This window comes from Chenopodium album, chromosome 17, assembly GCF_948465745.1.
Source record: "Chenopodium album chromosome 17, dcCheAlbu1.1, whole genome shotgun sequence".
NCBI classification, from domain to species: domain Eukaryota; kingdom Viridiplantae; phylum Streptophyta; class Magnoliopsida; order Caryophyllales; family Amaranthaceae; genus Chenopodium; species Chenopodium album.
The window spans coordinates 13,646,311-13,672,719 of NC_137850.1; the positions used below are offsets into that span (position 1 = coordinate 13,646,311).

Genomic DNA, 26,409 nt, shown 5'->3' on the forward strand with positions numbered 1-26,409 from the left:
AACCTAGCCTTTCTACCCCAAGTTAAATCTATGCGATGACCAACAACATACCTTCCCTCTTGTGACTCAAGCTCTGCTTGATCAGCGATTTCTTCATCTTCCTCCTTCTCAGAATTCTCTCTTTCTGAGTCCTCCATTTTTTCAGCAAAATCCTCAACCTCCTTGATGTGTTCTTCAACAATCTTTATCTTCTCTTTCATCTCTTTCCACTCTTTCAATTTTTGCAGAATTGATTCATAGGTTATGTCCTCTGTTTTAGTGGGCTTAGGGTTTTGCGAAGTAGAGGATGAAGTAGGTTCGGCTTGTGGTTCTTTGAAGGATACAATAGGAAGTGAAGAGATCTCTTCCTGTTCAGAGTTATGGATGTTTTGAGAGCTTTTGGAAGAACTAATGGAGGTGATGATGACCGTGGTGATTTCTTGAGGGTTTTAGGAAGGTTGTAGAAATTTTTCACAGTGGGTAATTTTGATTTGACAGTGATGATGTAAGGTGGGTGAAGATGCTTTTTATAATAAATGAAACGGTGTGAGGAAGTTAATAAGTTTACAGTCATTAATTGAACAATTTAATTTACTTTCCAAATTCATTTAAGCAGGATATTTTATCAAAGATTCTTTTCTTTCTAAATTCCTTTAATTTCCAAAACTATTTTCTGAAAATAAAATATGTAATTCGGAACACGCTTTTTACACACATGCAATGTACATTACTATTTACTTATGAAATTAACTGTACAATGAACTAACCTCTAGTGATTAACAACGGTGACACTTCAGCTATGTTTAGCACACTAAAATTGTGCTAAATGCTCTTTTTGCTTTATTTACATTATTTCTAACTTTTCCATATATTGGAACTTCAAATTTAGTCAAGTCAACTTAATCATCCCAAGTTCCAATCTTAATTTCTCAAATCTTTCTCTGTTCAAGGGCTTGGTTAGAATATCAGCTATTTGATTTTCGGTTTGACAAAATTCTAACTTAATATTCCCTTACTCCACATTGTCTTTTAGAAAGTGATGCCTAATGTGGATATGTTTTACCTTTGAGTGTTGAACTGGATCTTTTGAAATACAAATAGCACTAGTATTATCACAGTAAATAAGAACACATTCAAAAATAATACCAAAATCTCTAACCTGTTGTTTTATCCATAAAACTTGTGAACAACATGCTGCTGCTGCCACATACTCAGCTTCAGCTGTGGATAATGCAACTGTGTTTTGCTTCTTGGAACCCCAAGAAACTAAACAAGGTCCTAAAAACTGTACCATACCTGAAGTACTTTTTCTATTAACCAAATCACCTACATAGTCAGCATCTGTAAAACCATTTAATTCAAATGAATCACTTCTAGGATAGAAGAGACTCAAGTCATCAGTTCCTTTCAAGTAGCGAAGTATTCTCTTTACTGCTATCAAGTGGGATTCCTTTGGATTTGCTTGGAACCTGACACATAGACCTATACTAAAAGATATGTCAGGTCTACTAGCTGTTAAGTAAAGTAGAGAGCCAATCATACCTCGATACATAGTTTGATCTATGCAAGTTCCAGTTATATCTTCATCCAACCTAGTTCCAATACCCATAGGAGTCTTATTGGTTTTTGCATTGTCCATCTTGTATTTCTTGATTAGTTCCTTAATATATTTTTGTTGATGGATCATGATTCCTTCTTCAGTTTGTTTGATTTGCAAACCAAGGAAGAAGTTTAATTCACCTATCATACTCATTTCAAATTCTCCACTCATTAGGTCAGCAAAATACTTGCACAAAGATTCGTTAGTTGCACCAAACAAAATATCATCAACATAAATCTGTACAACTAGGATATCAGTTCCATTTGATTTTAAAAACAAATTTTTGTCAATTTTACCACATTTAAAACCATTTTTCAAAAGGAACTTAGATAATCTTTCATACCATGCTCTAGCAGCTTGCTTCAACCCATAAAGAGCTTTGTCAAGCTTGTAGACATGGTTTGGGAACTCTAAATTCTCAAATCCAGGAGGCTATTCCACATAGACTTCCTCATCAAGAAATCCATTTAAAAACGCACATTTAACATCCATCTGGTACAGCCTAAATCCCATGTAAGCAGCAAAAGCAATAAGTAAGCGTATAGCCTCTAACCTGGCTACAGGAGCAAATGTTTCTTCATAGTCGATTCCCTCTTGTTGATTGAAACCTTGTACAACAAGTCTAGCCTTGTTCCTGACGATAATACCATGCTCATCTAGCTTGTTCCTAAACACCCATTTTAAGCCAATTATCTTCTTCTTATCAGGTCTAGGTTCCAGATGCCAAACTTTATTTCTTTCAAACTCATTAAGTTCAGCTTGCATAGCATTAATCCAGTCGGCATCAGTTAAAGCTTCAACATATTTTTTAGGTTCCATAGAGGAAAGGAACGCATAAAATGCACAGAAGTTCCTAAGCTGAGATCTGGTCTGAATTCCTTTTGTGATATCGCTCACGATTGCATCCACTGAATGTGACTTCTGATATGTCCAAGGCTTTGGTGTGAAGTCCTTGATTGGATACAGTTTTTCTTCATTGTTATTGACTGGTTCTTCAATAGGAACTCCAACTTGATTCTCAGTTTGCACTTCTGTAGGAACTTCTTCATTTAATATATTATGTTCTAGAACTTGTGGAGTTCCTGCTGCATTCTCCAATGTAGGTCCTTCATTTGCTTCTATATTTGCTTCATTTTCAGCTTGCTCCTTCTGCAATGATGCTGATTCCTCATCTAGATCCTGTTTTCGCACAAGACCAATTTTAAAATCATCATCACAATCCTGTACATCAATAAATTGTTCAGTTTCATCAAATATAACATGTACAGATTCCTCAACACACATTGTTCTCTTATTATAAACTCTATAGGCTTTACTATTAGAGGCATATCCTAAGAAAACCGCCTCATCACTTCTTTCATCAAACTTTCCCAAGTTCCTTTTTCCATTATTGTGAACGAAGCATTTACAACCAAAAGATCTAAAGTAAGAAATGTTAGGTTTTCTCCCTTTCATGAGTTCATAGGGAGTTTTGTTGGTGATGGCTCTAACGGATACTCTATTGATGATATAACATGCTGTGTTCACTGCCTCTGCCCAGAAGTTCCTAGGCAGTCTGCTTGAAATTAGCATTGTTCTAGCCATGTCTTCAAGGCTTCTATTCTTGCGTTCCGCAACTCCATTTTGCTGTGGAGTTCTTGGTGTTAAGAAGTTATGATCCATTCCATGCTTTGTATAGAAATCATCAAACTTGGAATTTTTAAATTCTGTACCATGATCTGATCTGAGATGTACCAATGGATTACCTGTTCTTCTCTATTCTTTCTTTACAAACGCAACAAATTCATCAAACGTTTCATCTTTACTGACAAGAAAGAATACCCAAGTATACCTTGAGAAATCATCAACTATTACCATAACATATTTCTTACCACTTCTACTTTGGATTCTCATTGGTCCACATAGATCCATATGAATAAGTTCCAAAGGCCTTTTGGTGCTTACCATCTTTTTGGATTTAAAAGAAACTCGAGTCTGTTTTCCTCTAACACAAGCATCACATACCTTATCATATAGGAACTTAATGCAAGGAAGTCCTTCCACTAATTCTTTAGATCTCAGTTTATCAAGTAAAGAAAAACTTGCATGACCAAATCTCTTGTGCCATAATAGAGGATCATCCTCAATAACACTGAGACATGTTAGACTGCTATTAGGAACCTCGTTAAGATCCACAACATATGTGTTCCCTTTTCAAGTTCCTTCTAAGATTGTGGAGCAACCCCTTATACAATGTGGAGCAAGGGAATATTAAGTTAGAATTTTGTATTAGGAACCTCGTTAAGATCCAATTCATCCAACTACTCGCTTATACAATGTGGAGCAAGGGAATATTAAGTTAGAATTTTGTCAAACCGAAAATCAAATAGCTGATATTCTAACCAAGCCCTTGAACAGAGAAAGATTTGAGAAATTAAGATTGGAACTTGGGATGATCAAGCTGACTTGACTACTTTTGAAGTTCCAAGATATGGCAAAGTCAGAAATAATGTAAATAAAGCAAAAAGAGCATTTAGCACAATTTTGGTGTGCTAAACAAGCTGAAGTGTCACCGTTGTTAATCACTAGAGGTTAGTTCATTGTACACTTAATTTCATAAGTAAATAGTAATTGTACACTTAAATAGTAATGTACATTCTGAAGGGATATGGCTTAGACAAAGTAAGAGACATCGAGGTGGGGCATTAAAGAAGAATTGGATGCAACCCCTTCGAAAGAAGTGCAAGATCTAAAAAGATGGAAGAGACAACGAGTAGTTGGAAACTTTATTTTTTTTCTAGATTTTTTTCAATAGTATAATGATACATTAGAGTTTTAGTTACATTTGCACATTTGTGAAACTGATGAATTAACTAAAATTCTGGATTTAAAATTTAGTGTGATGCTATGTTTTTTATTTCCATATATTTGCTTCCTTTATGGACACCAGTAACCTACTCTGTATTTTGATTTTTTTATTACCTATTATCACCAGGTTTCTCTTTTCCGAATTTACTAGTGTGTGTGTTTTAATCTGTATTGCCTTTATGGTCTTTTAGTTCAGGTACATTTAGTTTAGTTACAACTAATGAATTATACAGCTTTGGGAAGTATATGTTTATGATCTTTAATTTTCTCAGCAATGTATCTTTTGATTGTATCCACCTATTAGTAGCTACCACTAAATGTTACAGTATTCTGTTGAATTATTCATAGTCTCCTTTCACTGCTATTTTTCCACTTAAATTTTATAGGAAATGGGATCCAGTCAGCAGGATGCTAATTGTACAAATGCTTCTTTTAAAAGAAATAGACCAACAACAACTAAGCGAAGTGCAACAAGCATGAAGAAGGTTATTCGAGCCAAGAATAGAAAAATGGTATTCCCAGTACAGTGGAACTCAAAAGGCCAACCTATTGGAAATAATAGTGTGATCATGTCAAGTTATTTAGGAGCCACAACACGAAGCACAATTCCTATCAATTATGAATATTGGGATTGAGTTCCTTATGCTTTGAAAAATGCAATTTGGGAAGATGTCTTGGTAATAATGTTCTCTTATATTATGATTTTGCAGTATTAATCAGTTCCTTACTAATTTTTTTAAAATTAATTTGATTTAGTGATTTTTGTTTTTTTTTCCTTTTATAATAGAAAACATTTAACATTCCCGAACAAAAGAAAAAATGGATCATTTCTAAAGCAGCAGACAAGATGAGGAATTTAGGCGCTTTTTAACCAGAAATTGGCTCTGCGATAACCATGGAATGTACATGATGAGCCACCTAAGTTATATCCATTCATTAAGAAATCTGATTGGGAGTCTTTTTTAAGTAGTCGATTGTCTGATGAATTTAAGGTAAATTGCTCAAGCTAGATTCTAATTATTATTTATAGCATATACATCCTATAGATTGCACTTACTGATCAGAATCATATTGGACAGAAAACTAGCGAGGATAATCGACACAGAGCAAAGAAAAACAAATATCCTCAAAAGCGTTCCCATAGAGGATGTGCTCTCTTAGAGCAAGATATGGTAAGTTGTAAACCCAAAGTGTTATATAAATCTCTATTTCCACAAGAAAATCATTCACTTCCTTTGCATTAGTTTCACCTTTGTCTTTTCAATGTTGAGATTTTAGCTATAAAGCATGCCTTCTCTTTATATCTAGCATTTTGCCTTTGCTAGAGTGAGTAATTTAGTGTAGGATGGTTAATCATGGAGTTTTTCAAGCTATATTTTATAATACATTTCATGCATTTTAGTTTTGCTCAAATGTAATACCGTAAAATGGCGATCATGACCTTTTTCATGCATTTAGCTGATTTGGCTTCAATTGATAATCCAATGACTTCTATACCACGAGCATCTATGTGGAAGGCTAAAGAAGTGACAAAAAAACTGGGAAAGTTATTGAGAAAGCTCAAGAAGTTGCAGAGAAAATTGTAAGTGTTTTCACACCTCTTTTAATTATTCACTATCATAACCCAACTTCTGTTCCTCCTATAACTAGCCTAAGAAATTATGTTGAGCTCTTGAAATACAGGAATGTCTTTTATACTCAAGAAATTTGACATGTTTTTAATTTTTCTATTTATATTGTTTTTAATCGACTGTTATGTACGATATGCTAGAAAAGCGTGTTGCTAATGGCGAGTTTCTAGATTCTAAGCGTGAGGATGTGCTCTTCAAGGCTTTAGGAAATAAGGTAGAGCATGGAGGTCGTGTAAGGGGTGTTGGTTCTGGTGTCAATATCACAAATTATTTTGGGAGCTTAAAAAATCCTAACGAATCATAAGATGAGGTAAAGGATTTAAAATCAATGGTGATGGCTATGTTAAATGAGTTAAGGGAGTTGAGATCGTTAGTAAATTCGGGAACTCACTCCAAGAAGATAATTATTTGTGATACTATCATTTCCAAAGAGAATGAGGAGGATCTCACTCCAAGTTGCAATAGTCCTATCAAATTTCCAGAGGTATATCGTGAACTCATCTATATACTGATAAACATACATGCTAATATACTATGCTGAATTTTTTTTACTGAATCCACCGTTTCCTTTAATAGATTATAAAGATTATTTGTCATGTGTCTAATTAAATTGAAATCTATGATGATATAGGGCTTGACTGCATGTGAACTAGCATTCTCATACCCAAGTTATCGCGTTGTTGCTACAGGCAAGGTGCATAACATCCCAAATGTTGCACGTGTTGTACATGGTGTACCACTATTGTCCAACCAAGTTAGAGTGTCTGTTGAGTACATTAATGAGAAACAAGATTTTCTACGGTACCTCTTAAAGACGAAGCTTATACTCTAAATGAAGCTCTAGGAACACATGTTGGTTGGCTTTGCCATTTAGTGATTATTGCCGGAAAGGTTTGTCAATCATGTAACCCATATATGTACCAAAAATGCAGATTATAAACTATAAAAACTATCTAATTTCTTCTGATACAAACTTGTAAAATGCAGACCCCAACACAGCCTACATCAAAGGCAAAACAAACTAGTTGCACCAAGGGTTCAAAAAAAGATGTACAATAATCACATTATTTTATTTTACACATTCTTAATTTTGTAAAAATATATCAGATCAGCATAGGAATGGTTAAACTATTAACCTATTACTAATATTGTATGTATATATTTAAATTTACAGAACCAAGTTACTGCCTTTCCAAGCTTGCAGACTACATCAACTGCATTAAAGTCAAGATCAGTCCCCGGGCAAATCAATGCAAAGGTTAATTATCTTTGGTGTTATTCTATTACACTACTATAAAAACACCCTATGGAGTCGCTCTTTTAGAGTCGACTCAAATTAATAGGTGACGCGTAAGGTTTTAGAGTCGCCTCTTACAGAGTATGTGACACATAAGGATAGATAAAAGACACCTAAAAATGAGTTGAAAGTCATAGACGTCACCTATACTATAACAGGCGACACGTAAACTATACGCGTCCCGTCTTTCATTATGTGTGACTCATAAAGTATTACTTTACGAGTCACATATAGTCTTTTACTATTACTGGCGACACCTATGCTAAGTTTTGTTTTTATTTTTATTTTTATCTTCTCACATGGGTACCTCACTCTCTTGCGTTCTCTCCCTCTCTCTTCATTTTCTCTTGCCTTTCTCACCCAGTCACCCTCTCTCTATCTCTTTGCTCCCATATCTCTGATCGCTATTGCCATTCTCTTTCATTCTTTACTCAGCCACTGCCCCCATCACCACCGTTGGCCCACTCTCACCTTTCTTCTCTCTCCTTATTCACTAGTGGTTGCGATGGTGGCGATAATGGTGCTTCGATTTTTAGAGTTTCGGTTGTTTTTTTTTTCTGGGCATGATGAGTTCTTCAAATACCCATCTTTTAATGTTAATTATATCTGCAATATGTAGATTTTTTTTTTAGTTCAGATCTAAGTATACGAGTTGTGAAGAGTATGGATCTGACTTGCACCTCCTCCAACCTTAGCGGCGACTTCCACTCCTCCAATAGCAGCAGTGGCTACCACCTCCTCCAACAACCGCGACGCTTCCACCTCCTTCAACCGCAGCGTACCTCCCTCTAATTTCGTTTGAGCACTTGAGCATGCTAAGGTTAAGGTTTCAGTGTTTTTTACCCAATTTTTTTCACCTAATTTATTGATTTATTATTTTTAGGTTTTTTAATACCAAGTAATTGATTCCTCTTGACTAGAGTCCTTACTTTCAAATTATATTTTCAGTGTTCCATGAATTGGGTTTACAATATTTGAGGAATACCCTGTTCAAAATTTGATGATTTACATTGTAATTTTGTTGTCTAACTGAAGCCATTCAATGAATTTTGAGGCGTTTAATTTGTTCTTGTTTTTTGGTACCTTAACAATTAGTATCCCCTCTCTTTGTTTCTCTCCTTCATCATTTCATTGGATCTTTCAATTTTTATTGAGCTTTTACCTCCTTTTTTATCTGATTATCCCTGATTGGTTTCTCTACAAATTTTTCCTATTAACCCAAAACCCAAACACCAACCGTTTAATTTATTTGCTGTTTCTATTACTTGTTGGTGTTAATTTATTTATTTGAAGTAGTGTTGTTGAATTCCTCTTGACCTTTGTTCCTCTCTGGAACTTGGGGTATGAAAACTCGTAAAAGTTTTATGATTTTGTTGTTTTTCTATTGTTTAGGTTGTTGTGTTGCTTTATTGAAATTTGTTTGTCTCACTTACTTTTGCCTTTTCTATATTTGATTACTACTATTGATTCCATGATTTCCATCTATTGCCTTGTCCTTCTTACTGGTTGTATGCTACTGTTGCTACTCACCTCCCTTTTGGAGATTTGTCATACTAATTTTGGTGATTATACTTCCAATCTGTGGTTTGTTTATCTTCACTTTTTAGGTTCTTTTATTGTATTTATATATCTCACCTTAGTTCCACTTTGGAACTTGCTCCCTACCTGTTGTTTTAGTGATTGGGTTTTTCCAATAGTATTAATACCCTTTTGTTTATGCTTTGGTTCTAGTCTTGCCTCTATTTTATTGGAATGTGCTCTCTGGACCTCTCATTGAAATTTCAAAGCCTTATTTGAATTTTTTACTTTACAAGTTTTGGCCTTTATTCATAGTACCTTGCAGGTTTTGTTTTACCTTGAATTTCGGCTATACACTAATGGTAATCAATCTGATTCATTGTATTTTTAGCATTATAGTCTCATATTTGAGTTCTTTTATTAGTTTATTGTGTCTAATTTCCCTACCTTTGCTTATAATTTGTATTATATGCCCTCTTTCCCATACACTCTATGGGGTTTTTTCAGTTTTTCTGTCATTTTATTTGTTGTGCACCTTACCCTTTAGAGGATGTGGATTTTTACAATAAGTTTGTTCTTCCTTTGCATACGCCTATAAGTTTTGTCTTAACAACTACTGTTGTTTATTGAATTTCGTAGGTGGAGATATCACTTGAGAATGTGAGTGATAAGGTGGTGGCTAAATTTAATTGTGGGTGTGCCACTTTAGAAATTATTTTTGCTTTTTGGGTGCACAATGAGTATTTTTTTAGCTCTTTTTATAAAAGCTTGAGCATTTGATTTGATATTTATTGTACATGTACTGTTACGACAATCGAACTTTGATATGTGATTGAATGTCTGAATTCTTGTAACCAAGATTGTTTGTTGTGTTTTCTTGTCCTTGTTTGTGCTAAAGTTTATTGCTACAATTTTTTGCTCGTTTAATTGTTTTACATAACATATGTGAGTGCTTTAATTTGGACATGACTCGTTTAAATTATTCTATGGCAATATTAATTAAGATTTTTTAAAATATGTGCTACTGAATGTTGTGCATGCTAGTATATATAAGACTAGTTTTATTTCTAGAAGTTTTGTCATTGAAGTTTTTTAAAGCCTATTAGCTCAAATGGTAGAGCAATGTGCTATTGCACATAGATGTAGGTTAAAAGTCCTACACAGGTTGTAATTATATATAGTAGTAAGTGTGAATTTAATGAGGAAATAAAAAAAATAGTATTTTGCGCATTGCTATTGAAGAATTACACTTTTCATAAAATTACTTTACGCGTCTCCTCAAAAAAAGCAGGGGACTCATAAAATATACCTAATGCATCACCTTTAATTGAAAAGGCGACTCATAAAGCAACCTAACGCGTCATCTGTAATGAAAAAAGCGACTCATAAACCAACCTAACGCGTCACCTCATAGGCGACACGTAAGGGGGTACCTATTGTGTCTGTAGTGTGGCCCTTGAAGCGATGTGTAAGATGGTTTAGAGGCGACTCGATAGGGGCTTTTTGTAGTAGTGTTACTATATAAACACACATACTTTACTTAGTCATTTGTCTTCAGCTTGGATGATTTACAATTTTCATGACATTATCTAATATGAGTGTTTTTGTTTACATATTTAATTATTGGGGAGAATGATATAGATTCCAATAACACCAAAAGTCAAAGAAAAAGAAGTTGCTCAATCTTGGCAAAAGAAGAGCAAATAACATCAAAGACTAAGCTCACAACAGTTGATAGGGAAGTGGTTATTAATGCTGATATCCTACCCCATGAATTAAGATTGGCATTTATGTATGTTAAAAGAATGAAAAAAGACGAGCAGATAATGATTCATATGGAAGAAGCAATAGTGAATCAATCTGAACAAATTTATATGGGCAAGGAAGAGATTTTTCAAATAATTGCCCAAGAAAAAATAGGTGCCTGCCACATGTCTGCATATATCATGTAAGTCAATCTACTATTTTCCTTGCTGTTGAAAAATATTACCATGATTTTTTTTTAATTGTTAAAAAATAGTAATTTATAAATCATTAAATGAAGGAAAAATAAGGTGATATGAGATGATAATGATCATCAGGCTTACATTGTTTTTTTTTTTACAAAAAAAAATTTGAAATCAAAGCTTTAGATATGTTTAATTTATTAATAATATTATGCTTAATAATGTGTTTAGGTATTTAAACTAAATTTGGGTTTTATGTCCATCCTCAATATCTTTAGTGGTGCAAAGTAGACATGAAGAAAAGATTCAGGAGAATCGTGTAAATCGAGCACATAATATTGTTAATGCACTTCAGGGGGATTACAAGGAAAGAAAAAGTTTATTTGGAACCATACAATACTGGGTTAGTGTAATCTTAATATCTTACATATATTGCATGTCCATTTTGAAATTTATGCATATATTGGTTACTAAATATGACTTACTATCATGAACTCAATGCGTAGGCACCATTGAATATTATGTGTGATTGATCCGAAAACTGATGTTGTCTATTATTTGGACCCGTTATGAAAGGAAAATTGTCCTATTGAAGATGATTTACGTAGCGCTGTGGAGACGTAATAAGCTTGATTATTAAAATGTTATTATGACTTTTTTTATCCATATGTTTGACAATATTTATATTTTCCTTTTCTTTTTAACATAAAAATATGTTCCCATTTGATAGGGCATTACTTATATATCAAAATCAAGTTGTAGGAAGTAAGAAGGTGAAGAAAAGTACAACTTGGTCCAAAATTCAGGTACTTATTTGCATAATCACTTTCATGTCGATAAAATTGTAATATCTAGCTTTCAGAGTGCATTTTTTGTGTTTGTTTAAAATTATGTGATATCTAAAACCAAAAAAAAAAAAAAAAAAAAAAAGAAACAAATGGTGAATCTAAATTTTTTTTAAAAAAGATAGTCATTAGTGGCTAATTGCCTTACTCCGTATGATAATAATCCAACCCAAATCTCTTATAGCTTGTCTTTAATAAGTAAGTTGGAATCATTGTTATGTCTTTCCGCTCTATTTATTTTATTTATTTGTATGCAGTGTCCTCATCGGGCTAATGGTGTAGATTGTGGTTAATATGTCTTAAGGTTCATGCGAGATATCATTGCTCATAACCAACCACAAATTCCAGAAATGGTAAATTTATTGTAATGTTTTATGTTAGTATTAAAAATTAACTATTTCTTTGATTATTGTTTATGGCCTAATTATAGCACGGAGCAAATTGATGAACTGATAGCTGAGTTGGCACGCCACATTCTCTACTTTGCTAGTTGATTTAGGAAGTTACAACCAATTGGTAGACAAATCATTATGTTTATACTTCTTATTAGTTTAATATTTCTTAGATTGTTAAAGTGAATATTATGAATGCTTTTTCAATATGTGTACGTAGTTTTTTTTCCCCCCTTCTCTATTACAATGGACACCGTGAAACTTATTAGTAAATATACATACATATATATATATATATATATATATATATATATATATATATATATATATATATATATATATATATATATATATGTATATATGTATATATAGTCTTAAACTCACCAGCAATGAATTACCTATATTACCCTAATTGAATATTGAATATTAGTTGTGAGAGATCTCGTTTGTGTACGCCGAGATAGTTACAATCTACTCAATGAAAGATTAATAATATTCATATCGTGTGTGTTTTGTTTTTTACCAAATAAATTCAAGCAACCACCCTAATTAAAAGATCTAAGCTAAGCCTAGTTCATGATTATTTTCGTTAGAAAATTCATTAAAATCTCAGAAAACTAATCCTATTGGGTCGACGTTAGCTGCGATCAAAGCGGTGATGAAACCAGTAGATCCGGTAGGATCTAGTTCTTCCTTTAAGTTCGGAATGCCAATGACAGGCGCGATCAATGAACCCATTATCCAAACACCAATAATCCAGAGACCCCAGCCTATCAACATGCCAGCCATCCTGTAGAACCTATCTAAGTGCAGCAAGGAGCAATTACCAACCATGACAGTAGTCCTCACCAATTTTAAGGGAACGAGCTTTCCACCACTAGCTGCAACTATAGATGTAGCTGCGAAGAAGGTAACGCTTGAGACTCTCACCCCGGAGCAAAAAGAGCTAGTCTAGCTGAGAAAGAAGGTGCTGAAACTGGAAGCTCGAAACCTGAATCGAGAGTGGAGTGTGGAGGAGGCAGCCTAGGATAAGGGCAGCCCGGAGACTCGAGTCATTCGCAGCAGGTCACCGGCCTCTGAGCAAGGACTGAGTCTGGACAGGGAGAAGCGAGCGCGAATCCAGGTGATTCCAGATGATACCCATTTTGCAAGGAGATTTTGGAAGAGCCGATGGAGAAAATCAAGATGCCTAGTTGTAAGTACAATGGTACCACAACACCTAAGAATCTTGTCTTAGCATTTGAGAATCACATGGTATTATACACTATGATAGACTTAGTCTGGTGTAAAGCGTTCCCACCACCTTAGAAGGGCTGGCTGCCAAATGGTATGGAGCCATCCCGAAAGGATCTGTTTATTCCTAAAATCAGTTGAAGAGAATGTTCATGGAACACTTGGTCACGCTGGTGGATCGTACAAAAATGACCACCGAGCTGATGTTGTTGGTTCAAGGAAAGTATGAGCCCCTGCGAGAGTTCATTACCAGGTTCAACAAAGAAGAAACCACCATCCCTAATATGAGTCAGAAGGTAGCGCTGCTGGCAATGCAGAGCGGTTTGCTGTCGGGCTCACCATTTAGAGTGTACATGGGACGAAAGAACCTCAAAACGCTGGCTGAAGCGTTGGGCAAAGCGCACGAGTTCATAAAAGCAGACGAAACGGACAGAGCCATGCTGAACAGAAAAGCACCAAGTGACCCAGTCAAGCGGGCTGTGGTCACCCGGGTAGAAAATATAGCCAGGGTGGACCAACCCAGCAGAGCTGAACAAGGTCGCAGGGATACAGACAGGGCAGTGGGAGTAAGAAGATCAGACCAGAAGCGTGGAGCCAAGGCTGGAAGGTTCGATCAATATACTCCGCTCACTCATTCTAGGTCCCATATCTTCAGCGTGAACAAAGCTGATGATAAATGGCAGAGGCCACCTAGGATAGTGAACAGAATTCGTGACCCTAGCTAGTGGTGTGACTCTCATAAGGACCATGGGCATACCACCGATGAGTGTACACATTTGAAGGATAACATTGAGGACTTGGTCCGGAGAGGTTACTTGAGCCAGTTCAAGCAACATTCTGACTCCTCTAGGCGAAGGGAAGAGGATAGGTCTGACTATGACTGTAGAGGAGGTCATAGGGGCCCAAGTGAGGGCAGAGATCGAGACAGTAGGCCAGAGGGCAGGGTGCATGTAATCAATAATGGACCGGGGCACGGAGGAATCGTAAACAGGGCAAGAGCCGACTAACGAGCAATGATCCATTAAATAGGTTACAATGAAAGGCACAGATGGCCGCCACTTCCCCCGCAGCCGCGAGCCATATTCGACAAATACGATCAGAAAGACATAATCTACCCTCATGACGACTCCCTGGTAGTCACAATGAGAATTGCAAACTGGGACGTGGATAGAGTACTAATTGACGGTGGCAGCTTAGCTAAAATAATATACATCAGCACATTCAAAGAACTAAAACTAGATAAGAGAAACCTGAATAGAGTGAACTACGAAGTCACCGAGTTCAATGGATCCGGATTGGTCCTTGTGGGCATAATAGAACTGTCAATCCGCGTTGGAGAGGGGTCTAGGCGGTGTGATGTCCGAGCTGAATTCTTAGTAACATACTCCTCGTCACCTTACAATGTGATCATGGGAAGGCCGTTCATCCATAAGATAGGTGGAGTGGTCTCCACTTATCATCTCGCCATGGCATACACAGCCAATGATGGAAGATCTGCAAAGCTCAGGGGAAACTAAAAAACAGCCCAACAATGCTATATCACAGCCTTGAAGCAGCCAGCCAGGACTAGGCAACAGCCTGGCTTAGAGCCAGAGAGGAAGTAAAAAAAAAAAAGGCAGTGAGAAGAGTACCATAAGGAGAAAGACGAGCAGAAGCTTGCAATGGAGAATTTTGAGCCCTCAAAAGAAGAGGTAGCTAGGCCGTTACCCAGGGAGGAGCATATAACAGTTGAGCTCATAGAGAGCGATAGCTCAATGACAGTGAAAATTGGAAAAGACATTGACCCTGGAGTAGAGGTGCACCTCATAGAACTGCTGAGACCAAATGAGGACATCTTTGCATTTTCAGCGGATGAAATGCCAGGAATTGACCCAGAGGTTATGGTTCACATGGTGAATGTGAAAGAAGACATCAGACCAGTCAAACAGAAAAAACGAAGCTTCGGTGGACAAGCTGCTGGAAGATAAGTTTATTGAGTCTTGTGATTATCCGGAGTGGTTAGCCAACGTGGTCATGGTCAAAAAGACAAATGGTCAGTGGAGGATGTGCGTTGATTTCACAGATCTCAACAAAGCATGTCCAAAAGACTACTACCCGCTGCCGTGAATTGATTAGTTGGTAGACTCAACTAACGGTCATGCCCTGCTGAGCTTCATGGATGCCTTCTCAGGGGTATCACCAGATCAACCTGCACAAACCAGACAGGCAGAAGACTACGTTCATCACTGAAGGGGGTGGGGTGTACAACTACATAGCCATGCCCTTCGGGTTGAAGAATACAGGGGCTACGTTCTAAAAAACAATAGACAGGGTGCTCATGCACCAGAAGGGGCAAAATGTTGAGGTGTACGTTAATAAATCAATTATCAAAAGCGTCACGCAGGCAGGGCACATCATGAATTTAGTAGAGACATTTGCCTAAAGAAATGCGTTTTCGGAGTGAGCTCTAGGAAGTTTCTAGGCTTCCTGGTCAGCGAAAGGGGAATCGATGCTAACCCAGAGAAAGTGGAGGCAATCCTCAGCCTCCCAGAGCCTAAGTGCACCAAAGATATTATGCGGCTAATAGGGAGAATGGTAGCGCTGACCCGGTTCATCAGCAAGTTAGCTGATAAAGCTTTACCATTCTATCAGCTGTTGAAAGGAAATAAAGAATTTAAGTGGGGTAAAGCAGAAAAAGAAGCTTTTGAAGGGATCAAGGAGAACTTAACCAGGCTCCCAACCATGATCAGCCCGGAGCAGAGCGAAAAACTCCAATTGTACATTTCCGCCTCACTGCAGACAATTGGGTCAATCCTCATAGTCGAAAGGCAGAAACAGTAGAAACCAGTATACTTTGTAAGTCACGTGCTGACAGATGTTGAACAAAGATACCCGCTTAGAGAAGCTAGCCTTTGCAGTGGTGACAATGGCAAGAAAGCTAAAGCCCTATTTTGATGCACACACAATTCAAATCCTTTCAAATCACCCACTGGAAAAAGCCTTGCAGAAAATGGACGGTTCGGGCAGACTCCTGAAGTGGGCAATATAACTCTCTAATTATGAATTCGAGGTTAAGCCTAGGGCAGCCATTAAAGCTCAAGCCCTAGCTGACCTCATAGTGGAAACCTCTTACGAAGAGAAAGAGGACGAGGTCGGAATATAGAAGGTGGCAGTGGATGGATCTTCAGCTCAAACAGAAAGCGGAGCAGGAATAATAATAACATTGCCAGAGGGCAATGTATTCGAGTATGCCATTAAGTTCAAGTTCAAAGCATCGAACAACGAGGCAGAATATGAAGCAACTCTAGCAGGCCTGAGGATGAGTATCGCAGCAGGTGCCAAGAAAGTGCACCTGCAGACTGACTTTCAGCTGGTAGCCAGCCAGCTCAAGGGGGAATATGAGGCTAGAGAGCCTACAATGCTAAAGTACACAACCAAGGTGAAGGAATTAGTAGCCCAATTAATGCATTTTCAGATAGATTTGGTCCCCAGAGCTGAAAATTCTCAAGCTGATGCGTTATCAAAGTTTGCTAGTTATACTCTCCAAAGCCTCATAAGGACCGTCATGGTAGAAGTCTTGGAGGAAAGCAGCATTGCAGAAAGCTAACAGGTGAATTGTACCAGGCAGCAGCAAGCATGGTTCTCAGATATATTATCCTATAAAGTACATGGCTCGCTACCTAGTGACGAGGCACAGGCTAAGAAAGTTAAAAAGGATGCCAATTGGTATGTGGTGATGAATGGTGAGTTGAACAAAAATGGCTTCTCCAAGCCATTACTGAGGTGTATTCCAGAGTGGGAACAAGAAAAAATTATGGAAGAAGCACACTCAGGAATCTGCGCCAACCATATTGGCGGAGTTGAAGTGCTGCGTAGAGGAGCATACTGGCCAACCTTGACACAAGATGCCTTAGCATACGTCAAGAAATGTGAAAAGTGCCAAAAGTATGCTCCAGTCATAAATCAACCAGCAAACGATCTTACCCCAATTCTCAGCCCGATCCCGTTTGGCAAGTGGGGAATGGACATATTAGGACCTTTCACCACTAGGTCAGTGGTTAGGAAATATCTCATAGTAGCAGTGGATTATTTCACCAAGTGGATTGAAGCTGAACCCACAAAGTACATAAAAGCTTCCCAAGTAAGAACGTTTATATGAAAGAACATCATTACAAGATTTGGGGTACCACAGTGTATAGTCTTTAACCATGGGTGCCAGTTCGACTATGATACAATCAAGGATTACCTAGAAGAGATGGGTACCAAGTATGCAAGCGCCTCAGTCTGCCACCCGCAAAGCAATGGCCAAGCAGCAAACAAGCTGATCCTAGTAGCCTTCCAAAGAAAGTTAGAAGAGCATAAAGGCCTCTAGGCTGACCTAGTCCCAGAGGTATTGTGGGCAAACAGGATAACAGAGAAAAAGTCTACTGAGAAGAGTCCATTCACCCTAGCTCATGGGGCAGACGCTGTAGTTCCAGTGGAAGTATAAATCTCCAGCTTGAGAATTCAGCACTATAAGCGGGAATGAGAAGCGTCTGCTGAAAGAGCTAGATTTCCTTCCAGAGATGTGGCTTAAAGCGGCCCTTAAGCTGGCAGCCAGAAGAGTAGAATCTCAAAAGCCTTCAATAAAAGAGTCAAGCACCGGGAAATACTACCTGAGGACTTGGTTCTCAAAAGGAGTGCAGCAATGGGAAGAGGAAACCAGCATGGAAAGCTTTCAGCCAATTGGGAAGGCCCTTTCCTTATCCATGAGCAGGTGGGGCCAAGTGCTTTCCTCCTCGCAAATCAAGAAGGTCGGTCTTAAGGAATAGTTTCAACGCAGATGTGTTGAAGAAATATTTTGTTTAAAGGGCATGTGGCTAAGTAGAAACTGAAAAACTTTGTTTAAGTTATGCAAAAACTTTGTTTAAAATTATGCTGTGTTAATCAAGGCAATTTAAGCCATTTAAATTCAATGAAATACAAGCCTTTACATGAGGAGTATACTATTGAGTTCGCCTAAACGTGTTTATTTGATAAAATATGCTTTGGAATCACGCATTAACATGCAGAAAACACCATATATACATAAAAGTCAAAGCACAAAGCATCAAAATAAGATGCAACAAGACATCGTTACACTCGTAACAACCACAGTCCCCTATGTTTCACCTACTTACTCAAGTAAAACAGCACCACCTTGGGGACGCCTGAGGAGGAAGCCTGGCGTTCAACTTGAGCAGAGAGGATCGAACAAATAGCAAAAGAACAGGCTAAGCGGGTATCACCAAGGTTCTCTTGGTTCCACCCTACCAACCTTGTCTATGGGAAGAGAAGAGGTAGATTAGCAATGAGCCCTTACGAAAGATAAGTAAGGAGCATGAGCAATAAGTCGCAGCCAAACAAGCTGAACGACACACGAATAAGTCACAGCCAAATAAGTTGAGTGACGCACAAACAAGCCACAGCCAAGTAAGCTGGATGACATACGAATAAGTCCCTAAAAATTAAGTGGGTGACATAGCATCAAGCCTCCGTCACAAAGAGATGAGAGGAGTAAACCTAACAGTTCCCACCAAGTACAGTAAAGGGCAAAAAACTAATGAAGCCCTATACAGCCAAGTTAGTGAGCAACGAAAGCAAACACAACAGGTAAACCCAACCTACGAGGTTTTACCTAGTATAACGAGGGTGTTACTGAGTTAAGGTTTAGGTATTGCTATACCATGACTCGGCAGCAGAACTGAGCAAGCACATTGGCAACAAATTAAGCAATAAACAAAATAACAAAAAAGTTATTAAATGCTTATACTAACAGGATGAAGCTCTGCCCACCAAGACAGAGAAAACATTCAGCCAAAAGCTATAACATTCACAAAGCTGAACCTTCACCCACCAAGATCAAGAAACATTCAGCAGAAACAGTTAGAAAGGCAAAAGAATTCAAGTTAAGCTGGACAAGCCCAGCAGGCAGAAATATAAAGTACAAGAACATGCAGAAAATACAATCTTTGAGTGAATATATTAGGCCTCTAATTTGTGATGTGGGCTTTAAATTTTTTTGGGTAGGTTTAGATATTTTTAGTTGCTTATGCTTAGCTTGTTATCTATATTTGTAGAAAAAAAGGGTGATACATTGCTGATTTTTGAACTATTGATGACTTAAAGAAAAGCCATTGAGTATTTGAACCTGCTAATTATTATTGGTTGTTAATCTTTCTCTCTTCTCTCTTGTACTCTCTTACTCTCTATTTGGTGGAATTACACAACAATTAGAGTTACTCTCTATTTCAGATAGTTTACTGTAATGCATAATTTTGTATGATGTAGGTGTGATATTGTGTGTACTCCTCTACATAAAAGATGATTTCCTAGAGGTCAAAGAAAACATAATCTTGCTGGTACAATGATCATTAACAATTTGTTTTGGGAAAATGTTGAAGGATATAAATTTAAAAGCTAATGGTTATATTAAGAGACACTAGGCAAGGCTTATAGCTAAAGGCTTTACTCAGAGATTTGGATTTGACAAAATATTCTAGTATTGTTTGATTATATCATTGTTATTTTTAGTTTTAGTTTGGGTGTGCTCAATCAAAATTCGTTGGAAGTTGATTTGTCTGTCTAATCTTTATGTGAACTCCAGCAATCATTGTTTAAAAATGATATTTGACCGGTCTTTGGTGTGTTAGTTTGTCATACTTTGGTAATATGAAAATTGTGCAATTGATGACTTCACCATGAGGTGTTTATACGGCTTTAAACATTTTAAAGGCATGTCTAGGTACTTGCCAAACTTGAAACCTTTGCAATTCTTTTTAGTTAATTTTCAATTAAGATTAGAAATGTTGTTCACTGTTATAGTTCATGTATGGTTTCTAAAGTTCATAGGTTATATGTATTTTTATTAATGCTTTCTCTTCCCTTCCTAGTGAGGACCATATATTAATATTTCTTTGAGACTAGAGGGAATCTATTTCTCATCCTAAATATATTAGTTGTTGTAGGTGCTACTAAGCTTAATTAGATATTGTTTTCATTACTACCATTTATAAACCTAATAAACTAGAGGGAAGGGGAGTTGCTACATCATATAGAAAAAACACTAAATCTAACTTTCTTATTAAGTTATTGTGATACAGATTTCCAGAATCTAGATAGTAGTGTTTAAATGTTAGTCATTTTGTAACAAATTACTACATAATTTGAGTTATTATTATGTGAATTATTTGATATGTTCTTTTATTATATCAAAGGCCGATTTATCCTTACCAACTGCATTAATATCACATGTGAATTGCATATCTTCATTCTTCCACTATTTTTGTGTTGAACTATGTGTTATTTTGAGAGAAAATATAAAAGATTATATTATCCGTATGTTATCAATCCTATATTTAAGGGGTTTTGTGACTTAGTAAGAATTGTAGTCAGAAATATACACTACTGCAGTTTCTAGTGTTATGGCTTACATATTTATACTTTTTTTCAATATAGAGCTTAATAGACATTTGAATTCACTCCCTTAGAAGCTTTATTGAATGTAAGTTGGTTTCAGGTACCTACAAGCAGAAATCCCAAGTATGCATTTCCTAAATAGCTGAAGTGGAAGTCTATGCTCCTGGAAGCAATTTAATATTTGTCAACTTACATGTTCATGCCTTTATGTTAATTACAACACTCGATATTGGAATAGCCCAATGATGCACATAAATTCATTACATTGTTTTTCAGATGCATCTATAATAATTTTTTATTTTTTTTTTTTTTTATTTTTTTTTTTTTTTTTGGCACATATGATATGTGGAGTGTTGGAGTTATATTCTTAGAGATGGTATTAAGCTCAACAAATGTTTTCCAGATTAGCTCTTTATCTCATGCTCTTCTAGATAAGCTTCTTAAAGGCTGGAATGAAAACTTGAAGGAGCTTGGATATAAGTAAATTTGGTCATGATTTTTTCTATGGTTGTATGATCATTAATATTCCACCTACTTCACTAAATTGATAAATACTTACGGAGTAGCATTCCTGATTCTTGCCATCATTTTAATAATGCATGGAAGGGGTTCATGATGTCCTGCTAGAAAAATTATTCGCTTTTTACTTGCTTACCTTATAACCGTATCAGATATGTCAAGGGAAATTTGCTCAGCGAAGAACTAAACCAAATTTAAATCTGAATAATATATGCAGAAGATAGAAATGTCTGCTATGGTCAGCAGTTACTTAGGGAAAGTCTTTTTTTTCTTTGATTGAAATGTTGCACGCTATTATATTATTGTTATGATGTCACAAATTGTTTAACATATAATTGAAAAACTGGGTTTAAGTTTGAAATTAGAATTTGAACACATTGCTAATACGACATCTTTGTCTTTTAGTAGGATTCTTATATGTTGATAATTAATGATACCAACAGTGTAGTATTTGAAATTCTTCTTCAGTATTTATCTCCTTAATTGAGAACCCTATAACTACACAAGTATGGCTTATGGACTCAAAGTGTTAAATGATGTTAATAATAATGTGTATGAAAGCACTAAAGAGAAACTTATTTTGCAGAGAAAGCTTTTATTACTGATAAGATGCTACTTTTTTTCTCGCTTGCTCAGGCTTAGGTCCTTCATGGAAATGTGCATATTAATCCATAGCCATTCCACTACATGTCAACATGACCAGGTGAATATCTTTTCTTATATAATCTGTTTTGGGCTAACCTTGCACATAATTTTTTAACCTTTCCTTATACTATAATCTTGTATTCATCCAGATAGTTGTTTAGGGTAAAAATACCCTAGATACGTGGCCTAATCAGAGAGGGACACGTGTCAGCCTTGGATAGGTCTAATATGGGCCACTCAACAGCTGACACGTGTTAGCCTCAGATAACATAAAGAATTGCGGATTTCAAGGCCTAATTCTCAAGAGCGCCGCAAAACGGCGCAGCCTATTAGGTCATCCTGACCTAATGAAGGGCACTTTTTCCTATGACCCTATAAATAAGGAGATTTCCTCCATTTTAGGGACATTTACAATTCATTTATTACAACCTACCCTACATTCTCTCACATTTGAGAAAACACCTGATCTCAGAATCCGAGAAGATCTCACTTTTAGCTTTTCGCACTTTTTACATTCTCCAACATGTTCTAACTTGATCGTCGGAGGCGGAGCTCCTACCAACCGAAGTCTCCGTCTTTTGTAGGTATAGAGCATGTCGGACTAATCTTCGAGCTATAACTCTCCCGAGGGACAAAAACACCCAAAACATTTGGCGCCGTTTGTGGGGAGAGTACCTCTAAGATGGTTCAAGAGTCTTTACCGCCACCAGAACCCAACCGGCCTACTGCCGATGGAGAGGTCCATGCTGACAATGATTCAAATAACGACTGTGAGGTCGAAACTTTTGTGGCCCCTAATGGGTCACTCATCTCAAAGCGCCTCTGTCTCAGAGATAAGCTGGAACGGGGCAACAATGAAGCTGGTACCAGTAAGTCTGCTGGACCACCACCTGGGAACATCCAGGCGGCACAGGGTTAGGCTCCAGTCACCCGAGACGAGCTCATAAAAAATTCATGACAAGTTTCAAGAGTGAAATTAAGGACCTGATCAACAAGAGGACGACTGGCTCTAGCAAGGGTTAGTCGGCCAAAAGACTCCTCAAGTTGAGAGGAGAAAGTCAGTCAGAGACAGGCAGCCTACTCCACATCCAAAGGAGAAGACTACGCCTGCCATTGACTGGTCCAAGATCCTTCTGCCCCTAACGGGAAAAAGGAAGGTCATCTGAGCTGTTCAGCTGGATGGCAGCAAGAAAACCTTCTTCGATGCTCGACACATCATCGAGCACAATCGGAGCCAGCAGCTGTCTAAGTCAGCCTCTACATCAAGCTTTCCGGACAGCTTCAAAAATACATCCGTAAGGAATTCTCAATCCTTGCATGAGAGCCATACAAGCAGCAAGTCCGTCCATACTGGCCCTCAGATGATTGGGGCAGTCCCGTATGTGCCTCAGATGCCATATGGGCAGTATGTCCCACCATTCATGCAGCTGGCCCTCTTCAAAGGTTAGGCGGAACACAATGTCCAACCCCTGGACTGGAAGCTCCGTCTGCTCAGACTTGGTGAACAAACCTTTGCGTTCACCAAGGAAATAATCGAGGCGGCACAACCGGCCAAGGTTAAGAATGTCTTGGTTGGTTCCTATGATGGTACCACCAACCCTAAGGACCACCTCATGGCCTATACCAACCTTATGCACATGCAAGGGTTAGAGGATGCTATGTGGTGCCGATGCTTCCTGGCTATCTTGAAAGGCATAGCCCAACAATGGTTTGGCAACTTGCCAACCGGATGAATTGATAGTTTCAAGAGGCTTGCCTTCCTGTTTGCCTCCAACTTCTCAATGAACATCCCTACCAACAAAACAAGTCTCGACTTGAGCACCATACGGCAGGGATAGAGAGAAGGACTCTGCTCTTACGTCAGGTGGTTCAATCTGGAGAGAATCCAGACACAAGGGTTGTCTGACGAGGTAGCTTATACAGACTTCTTCAAGGTTCTGAAGGATGGGTTAACCTTTAAGTTTGACCTCATCCGGAAGAGGGTCTTTACCCTCCAAGAGGCGTTGATAGAGGCGGAGAGCTTTACTCAAGCCACTGACCTCTGCTCGTCTAGCCATCAGTCAGACTCCAAAAAGTCTGACAAACAAACAGAGAGTCAGTCAGCTCAGTCGGCTTAGAAAGCTGAAGAGAGCAAAAAGAGAAAAGAAGTCTGGGCGGTTGATGAATTTGATCAGCCGACCTAGAAGAAAAAGAAATAATTCAAATCATACGTCCCAAAGTATGAGTTTAATAAAGACTGCTACTCTATCCTCATGGAGATAAGGGACCGGCTGACCATTGAGAAGCCGAATCTAATGAAGAGTTCCGTCTAGTCGCGGAACAAAAATAAATATTGTCACTTCCATGAGGAAGTTGGCCATGACACCAATGACTGCTATAGCCCCAAGCGGACGTTAGACCATCTGGCTGACAAGGGGGAGAAGGCAAAAGGGCGACATATGATCGTCCGGTTTTTGGTGGTCGAAGAGCTGACCGCCTATAACATTATTCTAGGCCGACCTACTCTGAATGAGTACAAGGCCTTCATCATCCCAGCTCTCACGTTTCTAAAATATGAAAAGGATGATGGCTCTATTCGCTCGCTGAACGGGGATCAGAAGACGGCAAGGGAGTGTTACCTCTCAGACGTCAAACCAACGCTGCAGAAGCCGGTCATGTGAAGCAGCCAATAGACCTTGACGATGTTAAGGACTCTGACCCAGCCCCACCAGCAGATGGAATGAAATGAAAAGCTGATTAGCTGGTGGAGGTGAAGAAAGAGAAGAAATAGCAATCACTGACCGAGGAACGGTCAGATAAACTCCATCCCCAGCCAGCCGGCGATCATGTTAATATTCCTCTGGATGACAGCTGTCCAGAGCGAACTGTTAAGTTGGGGACGGCTGCCTTTGAAAGGTTGGGTGCAGACTTGCACATTCTGCTGAATGAATTCAAAGACATCTTTACCTTTAAAGTGGAAGAGATGCCAAGCATTAGCCTGGATCTCGCTGTCCACAAACTCGCCGTGGATTCTAAAAAGAAGCCCATCTGGCAAAAGAAAAGAAATCACGGTGAGGAGAGAAGTCAGGCGGCAACAACCGAGGTCAAAAAGATGTTAGACGCTGGGTTTATTCGGCCACGTAACTTCCCTGATTGGGTTGCAAACATTGTGCTTGTGAAGAAGCCGAATGGCACTTGGCGCATGTGTGTAGATTACACTAACTTGAACAAGGCATGTCCAAAGGACATCTACTCGCTTCCAAAGATCGACAGTCTGGTCGACTCTACAGCCGGGCGTGCCTTGATGAGTTTTATGGATGCCTAATCAGGCTTCCACCAGATACCTCTGTGGAAAAAAGATCAAGAGAAGACGTCTTTCTTCACTGATCAGGGGTTATTCTACTATACTGTGATGCCGTTTGGCTTGAAGAATGCGCCTGCTACTTTCCAACGAATGATTAATACTGTCTTCATTAATCAAATTGGGAGGAATGTAAAGGCGTACATTGATGACATGATAGTCAAATCCAAGCAACAGACGGATCATCTTGCTGACCTCCGTGGCAAATACCACACTTGTGCCACGAATAGCGCTTTTCCCGTGGCAAACTTTACATTTGTGCCATAAGTAGCTCTTTTCCCATGACAAACTTTACAATTGGGGCGAGAGTAGTTTTTTTTTCTTTGGCAAATCTACACTACTGTCACAAGTAATAATTTTTTCGTTACAAGCATACTCTTATGCACGATTTTTGGTACATTATAAAATTTTTTGTAGCTAGATATACTCATGCCAAATAAAAGGAGGAAATCATAACATACAATAACTTTACTAAGAATATATACTTACTTGACAATTAAATTAGATGCCATGAATTGGACATGTTACTTCATTTTTCTTTACTTTTAAACTTAAAGATATTTAAAATACTATAGGCACAAATTGATACAGTGTAAAATGTTAAACATAATACAAATTAGAGGTCGGTCGTATATTTTTTTATTTCTAAAACACATTTAAATTTTCTTTGTAGATATGATTGATAGGGGTGTCCATAATTTGGATTAAAACCGAAATCCAATCCAATCCAATCCGAATTATCAATTCGGATCGGATCTGATTGAGATTTTTTAAAAATTCGGATTGGATGATTTAGATTGGATTAACCCTAATTGGATCCAATCCAAACCAAAACCGAATTGTAAAATTAAGCTTGTATAAATATGGATTTCTTTGTTTTTTGAAGTTTAGCTCAAATACTTACTACTACATAAAATACATTAGGGAGATTTTGTATTAATTAATTAATGACTTGATGTTGAATTATTTATTTTAATCATGATTTTAAAGACTTGTATTTATATTAAAGCTTAATTTTTATAATCGTATTAGGCACTAAAAAATTATATATTATAATTTGGATTTTCGGAGAGGATCCAAATAATTGAATTTTAATTAAGATTGGATTGAGAGAGAAATTCGGATCGGATTAATTGAAAACCGAATTATATTTCGGATTAGATCCTAATGATTGATTTTTTTTCCTGCACAATAACGACAA

General features: G+C 37.6%; 1 long non-coding RNA gene across 3 annotated transcripts; it reads left to right on the plus strand.

Moving 5' to 3' along the window:
- Positions 1-7,643: 7,643 nt before the first annotated feature.
- Positions 7,644-21,011, plus strand: LOC145589510 (uncharacterized). 3 transcript variants are annotated; one of them, XR_014101700.1, is made up of 6 exons: positions 7,644-8,174; positions 9,512-10,820; positions 11,097-11,221; positions 11,549-11,624; positions 11,921-12,016; positions 20,805-21,011. It is a non-coding gene; the product is annotated as an uncharacterized LOC145589510 (long non-coding RNA). The 3 variants fall into 3 exon arrangements; XR_014101701.1 differs by having other exon boundaries at positions 10,514-10,820; XR_014101699.1 differs by having other exon boundaries at positions 7,644-10,820.
- Positions 21,012-26,409: the final 5,398 nt, after the last annotated feature.